Raw genomic sequence first — 16557 nt, forward strand, 5'->3', positions numbered from 1 at the left:
GTTTACCGTGTGATAATAATTGCTGTCATTTTCTGGGTTATATCAGCAAACCAGAGGCAGAAACCTTGCTGAAACAGCTTCAAATGGGGAGGGAAAATGAAGCAGGAAGCAAAGAAATTTATGACATTTTTAGGGGTATCAAGTGCCATGAAATAAAAAAACAGTACAGGATTAAAAGTTGATGGTGGAGAAAGATGCCTTATAGGGTGTCCAGTTTGTTTTCAGCAGAAACGGAAATAAAATGGGAGAAGAACCATCACAGTATCCAGCTGCGAAGCTTTGCAGGCCAAGCCTCTGCAAAGGCTGCACATAGAAGCACTACTGTTATGTCTGAGGAACTGAAATGAAGCCAACATTTCTGAAGCACATTGTCAAAAGTGGAGGTTAAAATTAGTGTTGGGTGAGTTTACTCAGACCATGTGGGTCACACTAAGACTTTGGACTTTACTCCAAGTGACATGGAGGTCACTGGAGAGTTTGATGGGGTGAATTATATGACCTGGTTTCAGCTTTAATGGCGTCACTTAGGCTGATGAGGAGCAAATAGACTGGAAAAAGGGCAAAACAGAAGTACTGAGCCTGAGAGCTTATTGGGATACTAGATAAGATGCTTTTGGATCATCTTCATGTCACTGCTCTCTTCGCTGTCACCTGCTAATCCACCTAGCTTCACAGTTCTCCTTTCCTTGAACCACCAGCTTCCAATCTCTGCAGCATCAGCTGGGATGTAGAGGCCTGGGCTATGGTCTGCTGAAGTTAGGCACAGCTTCACAGGGTTTTACATTGGGGACAAACGGGTGTCCATCATCACAGCCACATTGCTGTGCCTCTCAATGTGGGTCTGCATATTGAGAAGTACATGTATAAAGTAATGCATGATAATCAATGTGTCTTGATCAGTTTCCCGGTCAGTATACCACATGTTGGTATGAAGAAGACAGATTTCAGTATGGGATTGCAACACATTTTCCTATCCACACGAGCCAAATTTTTTCATAAAAATAGGCACCTAGTAATTTGAAAAAGACAGAAAATAGTATTTCCCCCCTTAACATTGAAATTTTTTTTATTGAAAGAAAAAAAAGACAAAACAGAAAAAGGGTAGAAATAATACATAATTTCAAAAATAAGAAATCATTAGTTGATAATTACATATTGTTCTCTTATAAATAGTTGTTCAAGTTACAAAGCAAAGCATAAAAAGTGGACATTCAGACTACAAGTGAGACTACAAGCGGTTCTGTTCAACGATCCAACAAAAACTTAGTAATACGTTTATCAATCTTACACACTTAAATGTACATGCAGTTATATCCTTTAGAGCGCTTTCTTTTCCTCTCTTTTTTACAATACCAATTATACATTTTGGGTTTTATTCCTCTTACAATTCTTATTACTTTTTACACTAGAGATATAATGTGATTTATAAATATGATTCTTGTTTATTTCACTAATGAGGATAGCCTCAAATTGTCTCCTTTTGCCTATGAAGGCTTCAAGATCATCCCACAGATTGCAGTATGTTGTTTCTGCATTTTTATTGAATTGTAGGTATTGCCTTATTTCTTCTTTAATTAAATCTGTAGCCAACTTGTTGTTCAAAAGGTTGTTAGTTAATTTCCATGTATTTATGCAGGTTTTGCAATTTATTTTGCCATTGATTTCCAATTTCAATGTGCTATGGTCAGATATTACACATGGGATAATTTCAACACCTTCGTAGTTACTTAAGAATGTTTTATGGAATAACATATGGTCTATTTTCGGGACTATCCCATGCAAAGCTGAGAAAAATGTGTATTCTGATGTGGTTAGGTGGAACACTCTGTAAACATCTAGTAAATCCAATTGCTCTCAGATATGATTCAGTTCTATTATTTCTTTGCTGACTTTTTCTAGTTGATCTATCTCTTTGTGACAATGGAGTGTTAAGGTACCTTTTTATAATTGTGTTCTTGTGTATTTGGATTTTCATGTCCATTAGTATTTGTCTTACATAGATTAGTACTCCTGTATTTGGTGCATATATATTTATAATTGTTAGATCTTCCTCTTGAATTTTTCCACTAATGAGTATGTAGTGACCTTCTTTATCCCTTTTAATCCTTTTAAGTTAGAAGTTCATATTGTCTGCAAATAGAATAGTTACCTCTGCTTTTTTCTGGGTTCCTGTTGCATAAAATACAGTTTTCCATCCGTTGACTTTTAATTTATGAGTTTCCCTTTGGGTCAGATGTGTTTCTTGTATACAGCATATTGTGGGATCGTGTTTCTTGATCCATTCTGTCAACATATTTCTTTTGATAGCTGAATTGAGGCCATTTACTTTTATGGATATCACTGATATGTACTAGCTAGACTTTGCCATGTTATGTTCCAGTTGTTTGCTGTCTGTTTTTCCCCATTGTTTAATTGCTTGTCCTACCTGGTGGTTTCTTTCTGTTGTTGTTCTGGGAATTGTGGTCATTTTTAACACTGTCTAGTATGTCTCTCAATACTTTTTCTAGGGCTGGTTTGGTGGACTTCTTCAGTTTCTTCAGCTGTTGTCATGGCATTCTCTTGTTTCTTCATTAAATTTGAATAAATATTTTTCTGGGTACATCAGTCTGGGTTGAAAGTTGTTTTCTTTAGGGCTTGGAATAACTCACTTCAGGCTTCTTTTGACTTGAGGGTTTGTGCTGATACATCTACTCTGATTTTAATTGGCTTTGCTTGATAGGTGAGTTCTGTCTTTTCTTTAACAGCTGTTAGTATTCTGTTTTTATGCTGAATGTCTGAGATCTTAATTATTATATGTCTGGGTGTAAATTTGTGTTGGTTGTGACTGTTTAGCATTCTATATGCCTCACTTATGTGCATATCAGATTTTTTCCCCATGTTTGGGAAATTTTGTGCTATTACTTGCATGAATAGTTTAGTTATGTCATTTGCATTGACTCCTTCATCTTCATTGATGCCTATTAGTCTTACATTGGGGTCTTGGCATCATCTTGAAGCTGCTGGACTGTCATTTCATGCTGCTTTGTTGTTTTTAAAAATTCTATCCTTTCATGATTGCTAATTGGGTTCCTGTCCTCAAGGTCCAAAATCCTATCCTCTGCTGCATTTAAATGGTTCTGCCTGCTCTGAATAGAATTTTTGTTTCTTGGATGTCTCTTTGAGTTTGGTTCATGAATCCTGCTTGTTTTCTGTATTCTTCGTTCAAGGTTTCAATCAGTTTTCCATGCTCCTGTACTTTTTTCTCTATTTCTTCTTTAGCTGTGCTCAGTAACTCCTTTACTAAGGTTGTTATTTCTGTCTTTACAGAGAGATTACTTCTAATTTGATTTTCTCTATAACCTCATGGAGTTGATTTTTTTTTTTCACTTACTATAATTTCAGAGATTTCCAGTGTGTTACTTTTGAAGTCCTCTATTTCAGTGTCTCCTGTACTTGCTGCTGGTGGACTAGATGTCTGAGATTGCATTTTACATTTTTGTTTTGCCATTTGCTCCTTTTGGTTAACATTTGGTCCTGCAATCCCACTAGTGTCAACTGTTGGTGGTGTATATCTTGGGGTCCTACTGTAAGGTTGATGTTTGTTCAATTGCTGGGTCCTTCAATGAAGAGATGGGCCAGTCACCTGACTTCCCACTGCAGGCCATGTTGGTTAAGCCCTCTATTAAGTCCCTGTCTGTAGTGTTTGTGTTGGTTGAGGCCATACTGTGTCCCTATTATGTGCCTGTGTGGCTCATGAGTCCTTTTAATTTTCTCCAAGTTGGGAGAGTCTTTATTGACACACCCCTCACCTTTCTTGATGTTTTTTGTGTGCAGGAAAGGATCACCCACACTCTTGCCAGACTTACCAAAGTCTTACAGTTAGTTGGAGGGAACTTTGCTACTGGCCCTATTTACCCACTGTACACTTCTATTTTAGGGGCATGCCACACTGACTGGAGCCTGATGAGATTTTCAGTTTGAGTGAGGCAGTTAGTGAATCTCCCTTCAAGTTAACACAATTAATCCACTGTCGTCCAAGATTCTGGGAGAAAGAGTGGGAGCTGAAGGTCAATAGCAGTATGTGTTTCAGGAGATAGGGAGTATCTCTGATGAGCCAGCAGATGTCCTGGGTCTGGGCATCTGCTGGGTGCAGAACAAGGTCCCAGGGCAGCATAGTGTCCTCAGTGCTGACTGGAATCATGCAGGAAGAAGGTGGCTGCTCAGGCCAAAGTCTGAGGGCAGCATGAATTCCCCAGGGCCACTGGGAGTCACGCAGAAAGCTCACGGTGGTGCGGGCCAAAGTCCCAGGGCAGTGTGGTGTTCCTCAGTGCCGGCTGTAGTCATGTGTATTTCCAGGTTTTGGGTGATGCTTCAAAGCTTCCTCAGTGCACTGGGAATCACCAGGCCCACTTTTGGCTCCTGAGGCAGACTGCTGGCAACTGCTTGTGATTTGGAGCTCAATGGATGTGGGCCAAGTGGGTCTAAGGGGATTTCCTTTGTCCTTTGGTGATTTCAGATGCAAGATGTCATCTTACTGCCTGGGAGCAGAGTTCCAAGTTTTCCCAGTGTGCTAAAATTCAACCCAAACATGCAGACAGGGCCTGGACCTGGATAATATTGAAAATTCTTAGACAAAATATAGGAAGAATGTTTTGATTTCAGAGTACAAGTATACTGGAATAAAATACTTAAAGTTTTAATTTTGGGGAACAATTAACTCTTACACCTCCTATTAGGTTCAGTCTCTCAAAACTTATCTCCCACATTAGCAAAGAGAAGAACTTTTTCTCCTGGTGGAATTTGAAAGATTTATCCATTGTGTGGGGATTTTTATCTAGTTATGGGATGTTATGCTCATTTTCAATACTTACAACAATTCAAATTTAATTTTATTAAGCAAAATGACACTTTTTCCAGTGAGTTGACATTTAGAAATTGTATTTCTGTCACCTGATATTTGGATGTTTTTATCTGTAAAATTGTATGGTCTGTATCTAGGTGTCCCTCCAAAGCCTCATGTAGTCACAGGTAGGGTTTTTCAGAGGTAGTGAATCTAGAGTGTGTAATGCTGAAACTGATTCTTGGGTACTAGCATCAAGGATACTAGGGATAAAGGTGTGAGTGCTATCAATCTTGAGTAGCCTGGATAAAATATAAGGGCTAGAAAGAGCTGTGGTCATCTCTTGCTGCTTGGTTACCTTCTGCTCACTGTGTACTGTTTCTCCTTTACAATGCTTGTTTCCTGTGACACTGCCTTGGAGAAGGCAGATTATGGACTGAAACCTCTAAAAACTGTGAGCTAAACAAACCTTTCCCCTTTAACTTTGGGTGTGGGTATTTTGTCTCAGCATCAAGAAAAGTAACTAAGACACATATCTTTTAACTATTTTATAAAAATTAGAACCAAACATGATTACTTATGTTCAAATATTTTGGGGTCATTTAAGCACAATAAAAACCAACTAAGATTAACATTAAATAGATATGTACTGATAAATTATAAATCTAAGGTATGTGTGAGAAAAACTAGAATTTTAACAATTCCCTTTTGTTAGATTTTCTGGTTATTTTAGACAAAAATGAGAAATCTCAATTTATCAAATGAACATTTTTTTTCTGTATTTCATCTGTTACAGTAGACTAGCACAGTTTGTATCTTGAGAGATATATAATCTCTCTGGATAAAATTTAACCACAATGATTATCCACATTAAGCCTTCGATTCTGCAGAAAAGTGGAAAACATAAAGACAGTTCCAAAAACCTTATACTCGTGGGAGCCACAATTTTTCTCAACTGTATTTTCTAAGATATTTAAACTACTTTGGAGGGGATATTGTTCTGTGCATTTGATCAAGATAAATTCTTCATTTAAGGAGATGATCCCTGACTACACTTAGATGAACAACCTTAATATGCATACACACACACACTATTGCTTTGTCTGAACAATCAAAATAACAGTATAAAGAACCAAGGCATTTAATAAAGTGATGAGAAAAATTCAGTCCACCTTCATGGATATCACTGGTACATTTTAGACAGAACTGCTATACGAGCTTGACTGATAATGTGGGGTTGTTGGACGAGTTAGAGAAGGGGGAAACTGAGGACAAGGAGAGGAGAGCTACTGAAGTAACATGGGCAGCAGTAAGATTCGAGTATACGACACAAAGGGCACATGAATTCAAGCTTCCTACCCGCTTGAGAAGTCCAGTCACCTGTGATGAAACAGGCACTGGAATGCAGCATGTTTGGTGGTGTCTGCATTTCTGTTAGGTGACTTTGAGTGGTAACTGGCAAGAATTTCTCTCCATAGAAGGATGTACAAAGATGATAATTTACAACTCCAGGGAGAAAAACTTTGGATGCTAGACGACAGACACTACTTCATCCCCTCATCTTTATGAATAGGTTCTTGGTTTAGTTCCAAGAACAAATGCCAAGGGAAAGCACTTCCCTGCCCAGGATGCCTTGAAGATGAGAGTAGGTGAATAACTGATTCTGAGCAATGAGCGGCGAGGAGGAGTCTCTCTGATGCATAAGCTCCACATCTCTTTATGCTGAGGAGAAACTCAGCTGGCTCCTACCACTTGGCTCATGCTTTTTATTCATCTTTTTCTATGAAGATGGGTAAAATATGAAAGATGGTTAAAAACATTAGAAGAAATTTGGCTCAGCGATGAATTCACAGGCATTGGCCTCAGCCCTATATTCGCTTCCTTCAGATTGTGATTCAATAAGAGCAAATAACAACATTCATTTTATTAAGCCATCATGATAAAATATTTATTGTATGCAGCTGAACAAAATAAAGAATGACTCTCAAGAGTTTCTCAATATCTTATAGCATATACTCTACCCAGGGGAGGTAAGTTCAGGTAATATGCACTAAATTATGCAGATAGAAAAATGTTTTCAGTCATTCTCCACTCTTGACAATTTCAAGGAAGCAAGTCTCAGTTTGGTGCCAGTAGTCCTAAGTTACTTCCTAAAGCCTGATGACTTTCAAAAGAAAAAGAAAAACCGAGATGAACTTCAGGTTCTGAGTTTTGTTAAAAATCATCATCGTGCTAAAATTTAACAGCAAGTTTCAGTTCCTTAAAATTTGGTTCAGAGTTCTCTTATTATACCCAGGGTTAATGATTTTCTATTCATACTAATCATCTAAAGTTCCTTACTGAATAGATATAAACTGTAAATTGATTTAAAGAAATATATTACACAAATGCAATTAAAAATCATACAGAAGGGGGAAACATAATAAGGACAATGGTACACAAAGACCAAAATTTGGTACACTGGGTGCTGGGCATATTACAGTTGGTTCTATACCTAAGAAAATAACCTCACACTTGTCAATAGATGGGAGACATTTTGTTTAGCATTTTAAAGTACCCTGGACAAATATTTTTAATGAAAAAAGTAAAACAGAAAAAAGGTAGAAATAATAAAGAATTTCAAAAAATTAACTGTAAGAAATCAGTAGATAAATTGCATATTGTCCTCTTACAAATAGTTGTCCAAGTTACAAAAGTGAAGCATACAAAGTGGACATTCAACCGGTGAAGCAGCAAACGATTCTATTCAATGATCCAACAAAATCTTAGTATATGGTTATCAATCCTACACACTTAAACATACATGCAGTTATCTCCTTTAGAGTACTTTCTTTTCCTTTCTTTTTACAATAGCAATTACACATTTTGGGTTTTATTACTCCTACATTTCTTATTACTTTTTCCACTAGAGACACAATGCGATATTTCTAAATATAATTCTTATTTATTTCACTTATGAGGATAGTCTCAAGTTGTGTCCATTAACCTATGAAGGTCTCAAGCTCATCCTTTTTATGGCTGAGTAATACTCCCTTGTATAAAAATACCACATATTTTTCATCCACTCTGCATTTGATGGACATTTTGGTTGTTTCTAAGATTTAGCTATTACAAATTGTGCTGCTATGAACATGGGTGCACATATCACTGTGATGTGACCCTTTTGGTTTTTCTAGGAAAATACCCAGGAGGGAAATAGCTGGATTGAATAGAACTTCCAATCATAGTTTTTAGAGGAATCTCTATATGATTTCCACAGTAGTTTCACCAGCCTGCATTCCCACCAACAGTGGAGAAGTGTTCTTTTTTACCCTTGAGCCTGCACAACATTTATTATCAGTTGTTTTCTTGATGGAAGCCACTCTTTCTCAAGGGAGATGAAGTCTCAATGCTGTTTTGATTTGCATTTCTTGAAGGACCAGTGATGGTGAACATTTCTTCATGTATTTATTTGCCATTTGTATATCTTCATAACAGAAATGTGTGTTCATCTCAGATATCCATTTTTGGAGACGGTCTTTGAATTTTGGGGGTTTGATGTTTTTCAATGCTTTATATGTCCTGGATATAAGTTCTTTATCTTAGGGGTTGCTGGCTATAATTCTTTCCCATTCTCTTGGTTTTCTTCTCATTCTGTTGGTGATTTCTTTTGAAGTGCAAAAACTTTTCAATAATATGAGATTCCAGTTGTTGATTCTTTGAAGGGTTTCACATGCAGTTTGCATTTTGTTCATGATTCCTCCTGCTTATCCCTACATCTCCAAAGCTTTACATACCTTGTCTTCCAGTAGATTTAGTGTTTCTGTTTTAATATTTAAGTCATTGATCCATTTAGACTTTAGTTTTGTGCATGGTGACAGGCATGGATCTAGTTTCAGTCTTCAGCAGTTGAAGACCAATTTTTCTCACACCATTTATTAAAGAGGCTATCCTTCTTCCAGTGAACATGTTTAGTCAAATACCAGGTGGCTGAGTGTCTTTGTAGATGTGCTTGCATCTTCTAATCTGTTCCACTGATCCTCAGGTCTATTTCTTTGCCAGTATCATGCTGATTTTATCACTGTGGCTTTGTAGTATAGTTTCAAGTCAGGAATTGAGATGCCTGCTCCCTTGTCTTTGTTGCCCAAAATTGCCTTTGCTATTAGAGTTTCTTCGGTTTCCAAGTGAATTTTAGTAGTGTTTTATCTAGATCTGTGTGGGATGTTAATGTTATTTTGATTGCGATTGCAACTAAGTCTACATAACAGTTTTGGGAGTATAGCCATTTTGACAATGTTGGTTTTTCTTAGCCAAGAGCAAGGAATGTCCTTCCATATTCTAATATCCTCTTCAATTTCCTTTTTTAGTGTAGCATAAATTTTAGCATGTAGGTCTTTTAAATTCTTAGGGTGATTCCTAAGTATTTCATTTTTTAAGATGATATTATGAAAGGCAATATTTCCATAATTTCTGTCATGGTGAGTTTTTTGTTTGTGTACAGGAGTGTTAGATTGATTTTTGAGTGTTGACTTTATATCTGGGTACACTGATGAATTTGTTTATGACTTCTAGTAGTCTTTTAATGGAAATGTTGGGTCTTCTATCTAAAGTCAAATAGTCTTCCTTTCCTTTCCTTCCTTCTTCATTTCTTATCTTTATTCCTTTTATTTCTCTCTCTTGCCTGATTGCGCTGGCTAGTATTTCCAGAACTATATTGAATAGAAGTGGTGATAGTAGACATCTTTGTCTTGTTCCTGATTTTGGAGTGTAAGTTTTCAGTTTTTGTCCATTTAGTAAAATGTTGGCTGTAGGTTTCTCGTACATGAACTTTTATATTATTGAGGTAGACACTGTATATTCCGAGTTTCTGAAAGGTTTTTATCATAAACATGTATTGGACTTTATTGAAAGCTTTTTCTGCACCTATTGAGATGATCATGTGGTTTCTGTTTTTGACTCTGTTGATGTGGTGTATTACATTTCTTGATTTGCGTATGTTAAACCATCCCTGCATTCTAGAATGAATACTACTTGGCTGTAATGCATAATCTTAATGATGATTTGTTTCATTCTATATTCCAGTATTTTATTGACGATCTTTGCAACAATGCTCATTAGTGAGATTGGCCTAAAATTCTCCATTTTGGCTGTGTTTTTCTCTGGTTTTGGTATGAGAGTAATATTTGCCTCTAAGAATGATTTAGAGAAGATTGCTTCCTTTTCAATTTCATTGAAGCATTTAAGAAGTACTGCCATCATATCTTCTCTAAATTTCTTGTAGAATTCAGCCATGTATTGGTCAGGACTTGGGCTTTTCTTTGCTGGTAAGTTTTTAATTATATTTTCAATTTATATAGCTGATATTGAATTATTCAAAATTGCTATATCTTCTTGGTTGAACTTTGGTAGTTCGTATGTTTCTAGAAATCCATCCATTTCATCTATGTTTTTCACTCTATGTGAGTAAAGATTTTCAAAGTAGGTATTCATGATCTTTTGAATTTCCATGGGCTTTGTAGTAATTTCCCTCTTTTCAGTCCTTATTGTATGAATTTGCATTTTTTTCTTGATAAGTTTAGCTAGAGGTTTGTCAATTTTGTTTATCCTCTTAAAAAACCATAGTTTTGACTCATTAAGTCTTTGTATTGTTCTTTTTTAGTTTCAGTTGCGTGGATCTCTGCCCTATTCGCTACAATTTCCTCTCTTCTATGAATTTTGGGTTTAACTTGCTTTCTTTTTCTAGAAGCTTGAAATGAAGCATTATTTGTCCTTGTTCTGTTTTATTGATATGGAAATTTATTGCTATAGGTTTCCCTCTTAACACTGCTTTCTTAACACAGATAACAGTTTGGTGTTTTTGCATTTTCACTGAATAGTATGTTTTATTTCTTCTTTAATTTCATCTTGTTTTTCAAAAGGTCACTATTTAATTTCCATGTATTTATGCAGGTTTTGCAATTTATTTTGCCAGTAATTTCCAATTTCAATATGCTATTTTCAGACAGTATGAATGGGATAATTTCAATACCTTTTTTGCATTTACTTATTTTTTTTTTGTTTTGTTTTTTGTTTTTTGTTTTTCCTTTTTTACCGGTACTGGGGATCGAACTCAGGACTGCCTGCTTGCAAGGCAGGCACTTATGTTGCTGAGCTAAATCTCCAGCCCCTATTTAAGAATATTTTATGAGATAACATGTGATCTATTTTGGGAAATGTTCCATGCACAGTTGAGAAGAGTGTGTATTCTGATATGGTTGTTTGGAACGCTCTGTGAACATCTAGCAAGTCCAATTGCTCTCCGGTATGATTTAGTGCTGACTTTTTGTCTAGTCGATCTATGTCTTTGTGACAATGGGCTGTTAAGATCACTTGTTATAATTGTGCTCTTGTGTACTTGTTTTTCATGTCCATTAGTATTTGTCTTACATAGTTGAGTGCTCCTGTATTTGGTGCATATATATTTATAATTGTTAGTTATTCCTCTTGAATTTTTCCACTAATGAGTATGTAGTGACCTTCTTTATCTCATTTAATCCTTTTTAGTTAGAAGTTCACATTGTCTGCAAATAGAATAGTTACCCCTACTTTTTTTTCTGGGTTCCTGTTGCATAGAATACTATTTTCTACCCATTGACTTTTAATTTATGGGCTTCCTTTTGGGTGAGATGTGTTTCTTATATACAGCATATTGTGGGATCATGTTCCTTGATCCATTCTGTCAACCTAGTTCTTATGATAAGTGAATTGAGACCATTTACATTTTTAGATATCACTGATATGCACTGGCTTGACTTTGCCATGTTATGTTCCAGTTATTTGCTTTCTGTTTTTCCCCATTGTATAATTGCTTGTCCTACCTGGTGGTTTCTTTCTGTTGTTGTTCTGGGGATTGTGATCATTTTTATCTCTATCTAGTATGTCTTTCAATATTCTTTCCAGAGTTGGTTTGGTGGACATGAATTACTTCAGTTATTCTTTGTCATGGAAGTATCTTGTTTCTCCACTAAATTTGAATGAAAAATTTCTGGGTACATCATTCTGGGTTGAAAGTTGTTTTCTTTCAGGACTTGAAATACCTCACTCCAAGCTTGTTTTGACTTGCAGGATTGTGCTGAAAAATCTGTTGTGATTCTAATGGACTTTGCTTGATAGGTGAGTTATGTATTTTCTCTAACATCTTTTAGTATCCTGTTTTTATGCTGCATGTCTGGGATCTTAATTATTATATGGTTGAGTGTAGGTTTATATTGGTTGTGATTGTTTGGCATTCTATATGCCTCACTTATATGCATATGAGATTTTTTCCCCAAGTCTGGGAAATTTTGTGCTATTACTTCTGGGAGCAGTTTAGTTATGTCATTTGCATTGACTCCTGCATCTTCATTGATGCCTATTAATCTTACATTGTTTCTCTTCGCATCATCGTGAAGCTGCTGGATTGTCATTTCATGCTGCTTTGTTATTTTTAAAAGTTCTGTCCTTTCATGATTGCTAATTGTGACCCTGTCCTCAAGGTCCAAAATTCTATCCTCAGCTTTATTTAAATGTTTTTCCAGCTCTGAATAGAATTTTTGTTTCTTGGATGTCTCTTTGAGTTTGTTTCACAAATTATCTTTGTTTTCTGAATTGTTCATTCAAGGTTTCAATCAGTTTTCCATGCTTCTGTACTCTTTTCTCTGTTTCTTATCTAGCTGTGCTTAGCAACTCCTTTACTAAGGTTGTTTTTCTGTCTTTACATGAGAAATTACTTGTAACAATTTCCTCTGTAACCTCATGGATTTGTTTTATTATTTCACTTACTGTATTTTCAGAGATTTGTACTGTGTTATTTTTGAAGTCCTCTATTTCAATGTCTCCTGTAATTGCTGTTGGTGGACTAGATGTTTGAGATTGCATTTTGCTTTTTTGTTTTGCCATTTTCCCCTTTTGGTTAATATTTCGTCCTTCAAACCCACTTAGTGTCAACTGTTGGTGGTGTGTATCTTGAGGCCACACTGTAAGGCTGATGTTTGTCCAATTGCTGTGTCCCACAGTGAAGAGGTGGGCCAGCTGAATTACTCCTGCAGGGCCTGTTGGTTGAGTCCTATATTCTTCCTAGCCTGCCAAGCCTAGAAGTATTGATGGAAATCAGCTGTTAGTTCCTGATGTTATTGTGTCTTCAGGTTGTTCAGAGTCATCAGATCTCCCTGTTTATAGTGTTTGTCTTAGTTGGGACCTTACTGTGTCTCTGGGTGCCTTATAAGCCATTTTAATTTTCTCTGGGTTGAGGGAGTCCTTTTTGGCATCCTCCTCAACCTACCTGATATACTCTGTGTGGAAGAAAGACTCACTCATCCACTGGCCAAGCTCGCCAATCGCCTACTTCTGAAGGGGGCTTTGCTAATGCTCCTGTTTACCACTGAAAGTGGCAAGCTCTATTCCTATTTTAGGGGCAAACTCACTTCACTGAAGGAAACCTGCTGAGTTCTTGTGTTTAGATGAGGGGTTTCTGGGTCTCTCTTTGATACTGCATGGTTAATCCACTGCATTCTAAGGTTCTTGGAGGCAGTGTATGAGCCAAAGTTCAACAGCAATACTTGGTCTAGGAGGTGGGAGGTTCCCCAATGACAGCAGTGGGACTGAGGGGGTGCTCATTGAAGGCTGGAGTTCCTAGGTCCTGAGGTGGATGCTCAGCATTGTGGGGACATGGGAGGGGCCTGATTGTTGCCTAGTCCACTTGTGCCAATGGCCAGAGTTCCTGGATCCTGCAAGCTCATCTGCGGGAATGGTGGGAGTCATGGGTGGGGCCCCAATCCAGCCCAGTCCCACATAGGCCATTGGCTGGAGTTTCAGGGTCCTTTGAGGTGGTCTTCCAGGAAGGTAGGGGTCATGGGAGTAGCCCAAGTCAAGCCTGGCCCTGTGCGTGTCATTGGCTGGAGTTCCCTGACATAATTTAACTTCTTAGTCAAATGTCTTCAGTACCAAGTGCCAGTCAAATTATAAAAACAAACATACAAATTTTTTCACTTCTCACTTCACTTGGAGTAAGTCAGAATGTTTAGGCCTATTAAACATCATGTATACTCAGCTGACAAAGACTCAACCCAAAGATAAAACTTTGTCATCATAAAGTGTTCCACATTTTCTCTCAGTTGGTATTTGCATACCTTAAGTTGGTATTTGCACATCTAATTCTTACAGAAAAGATGAACTCAAGAAATATTCTCAAGCTGTAATTTTATCTGTGACACACGGGACCATGCATTTGAAAATCTGAAAGTTATACTCAGCAAATATGAGGATCTTTGAACCACTCTCTCAATTGATTTCTCTACCAATTTTTTTTATAATTGTTTGATTATCATACAAATAGTATTTTCTGTGGCAAGTTCCTTTTATTTGAGAAATCTGAGGTTTCATTTATTTAGTATGACTTTGTGTAAAAATGAAACCAAAAAATCAAATTGTATAAAAATTCAAAAGTTTTGTGGTCAGGGATACAGTCAGTGAAACAGCTGCTGTGAGGTCATGAATTCGACTTGCAATATCAAATTGGGAAAAGAAAAGAATAGAAAAGAAAAGAGGAAATAGAATGTTTTGCTTTTATGGGAGAGGAAATTTTTAAAATTACAGATTCTCACATTTTAAAGTTTTTAAATCTGCTTATTTATTGCAATGCTCACATAATGATCATAGTAAATTTAAACTTTAGAGCTATTAAAAAGATTCACTTTGGAAACTTTTATTATGAGAGTGTTTTTTTCTTCTGCATAAACTGTGTGGCCTTCTTGACTGTAGTCATTTCACCTTAGAAATAGTCACGTCGAATCACTGGCGAGGAATGACAATGAATTACTATGGAGGGAAAGAACATAGCTGATGATATGGCCCACACATGTATTCTTAACACTAACAAGGCTGAGGCAGAGAGATCTCCAAGAGTTAAAGGCCAGTGTAATCTACATTCTGAGTCCAAGGCCAGGCTAATAGCCAGTTAGATCCTATCTTAACAAGTGAAAAGCAAAAGCAAAAAACAACAACCACAAAAATAAAGAAAAGAACATAAAACAGTAATTCAAAGATGCCAGAACATGATGGACATTTCTCTGGATCTTGGAGCTGCAGTCCCTTCCACAAGCTGTGGCCATAAAGAATCATGGTGGAGCCAGTGAGACTCATGCAGTGGCCCAGAGCACTGGCAAGATGGGAGCATTTCCATGAGACTGAAGTGGAAGGGTACAATGAAGGCCAGATGCATTCTCCAGAGAGCTGGCTGCCAGAATGCACCTAAACTCCTGTGCTGAGCAGGGGAACATGGGCTGGCTGCGGGGGGAGGTGGTCCTGCCCCCCCCCAGTACGAAGCACCCACTGGATGAGCTGAGTGTTGGATTTTCGACTGCCAGTGGGGAAAAGTTCTTAGGCTCCAGACCCATCCTTGCCCATATTCTTGCCTGGGCTCATATATTCCAGGTTAGATTGTGTTCCTGGACCATTCTGGATCATTCCAGTTCCTCATGACCTCATCTCCATCGTACAATTTTTATAGTTAGCGACAGAATCTATAAAAAATAGGAACTTGTACACATGTCCAAGAGAAGTAGGGTGGTAAATAAATCACAAGCATTGTTCTGGAGAAAACAAAGTTTAGGACAAGGGATCACTAGCAGCTGGGAAAGGAAGGGAAGGGAAGCAATCTAGTGGGCATGCACTCAGGTGTGCCCCAAATCACAGTCAGAATGCCAGCTGAGCTCTGCTCTGGGGGATCTTACCACACCTCAGGGGCCCAAGTGGCTCTTAGCTCAGGATGCTTAAAACTGGTGTACAGGTCAGAGCCCTGCTTCAGTACCATTCATTTTCTGTTCAGAGATAATATTGACCTGCACCTGAAAATACTATAAAGTGATGATAATGGCATAATTCAGACGTACTTGGGCGTGCTATGTGAGCGTGAATATCAGCTTTAATAATAGATACTATAATACCTATGAACAGATGAGAAAAGCCTGTTTTTTAAACCTTGATACCACATAAAACAGTCACTGCTGAGTAAATGTGATACTGTTGGCACTGTTGGGATAAGAATCTCGTGAGGAATATTTAAACAATAACTGACACTGTTTTCAAAGCAGCAAGCTGAGCTGCTCCTGTGTTGAGGCCACTACTGTGATGTTTACTTAGGGGCTGAGCTGATGATAGGCTTTGTGTTACATGCAGAAAGGAAACTCAAGAATCTGAAGATGTTTCTCACCAGCACTGTTATTCAAGCTGATTTCTGACTTGCATTCTGCGTTTCATGAGAAAATAGAGTTGCAAAGTTTAACTGAATGGGAGCCAATTAGCACTAATCAAGTAGATTTGGTAACTAATTCATAAAATAGAAACACATTCAGAGAAATGTAAGAAACAAAAAATAAGCTTTTTTTAATGTTTGAAGGAAAATGGTCTTGCATTTATATAATCTCTGTTATTCCTGTTAAAATCTACAGTTTTTAAAATTTATAAAAAACATTTTATTCATTTTTTAAATTTAAGTTTTACATTCTGGGAAATAAAAACAATGAACTCTTCTCCTGGAAGTCAGATAATCACATATATCCAGGGAAATCTAGGAACTTGCCCAAGTGAAGTTGACAGGGCTCCATATTTCAAGAGGAAGCACTGGACATTCTTGTGAACTCATTGGACTTTGAATAGAAATTCACTCTATTCACTGTATCTGGATTTTCTGTGTAGCAATCAGATTCTATAAATATACTAAATTTTTAATATGAAAATGTGAA

Source organism: Cavia porcellus, unplaced genomic scaffold (genome assembly GCF_034190915.1).
Source record: "Cavia porcellus strain 051 isolate PalLab524CR breed Dunkin Hartley unplaced genomic scaffold, mCavPor4.1 scaffold_1, whole genome shotgun sequence".
NCBI classification, from domain to species: Eukaryota; Metazoa; Chordata; class Mammalia; order Rodentia; family Caviidae; genus Cavia; species Cavia porcellus.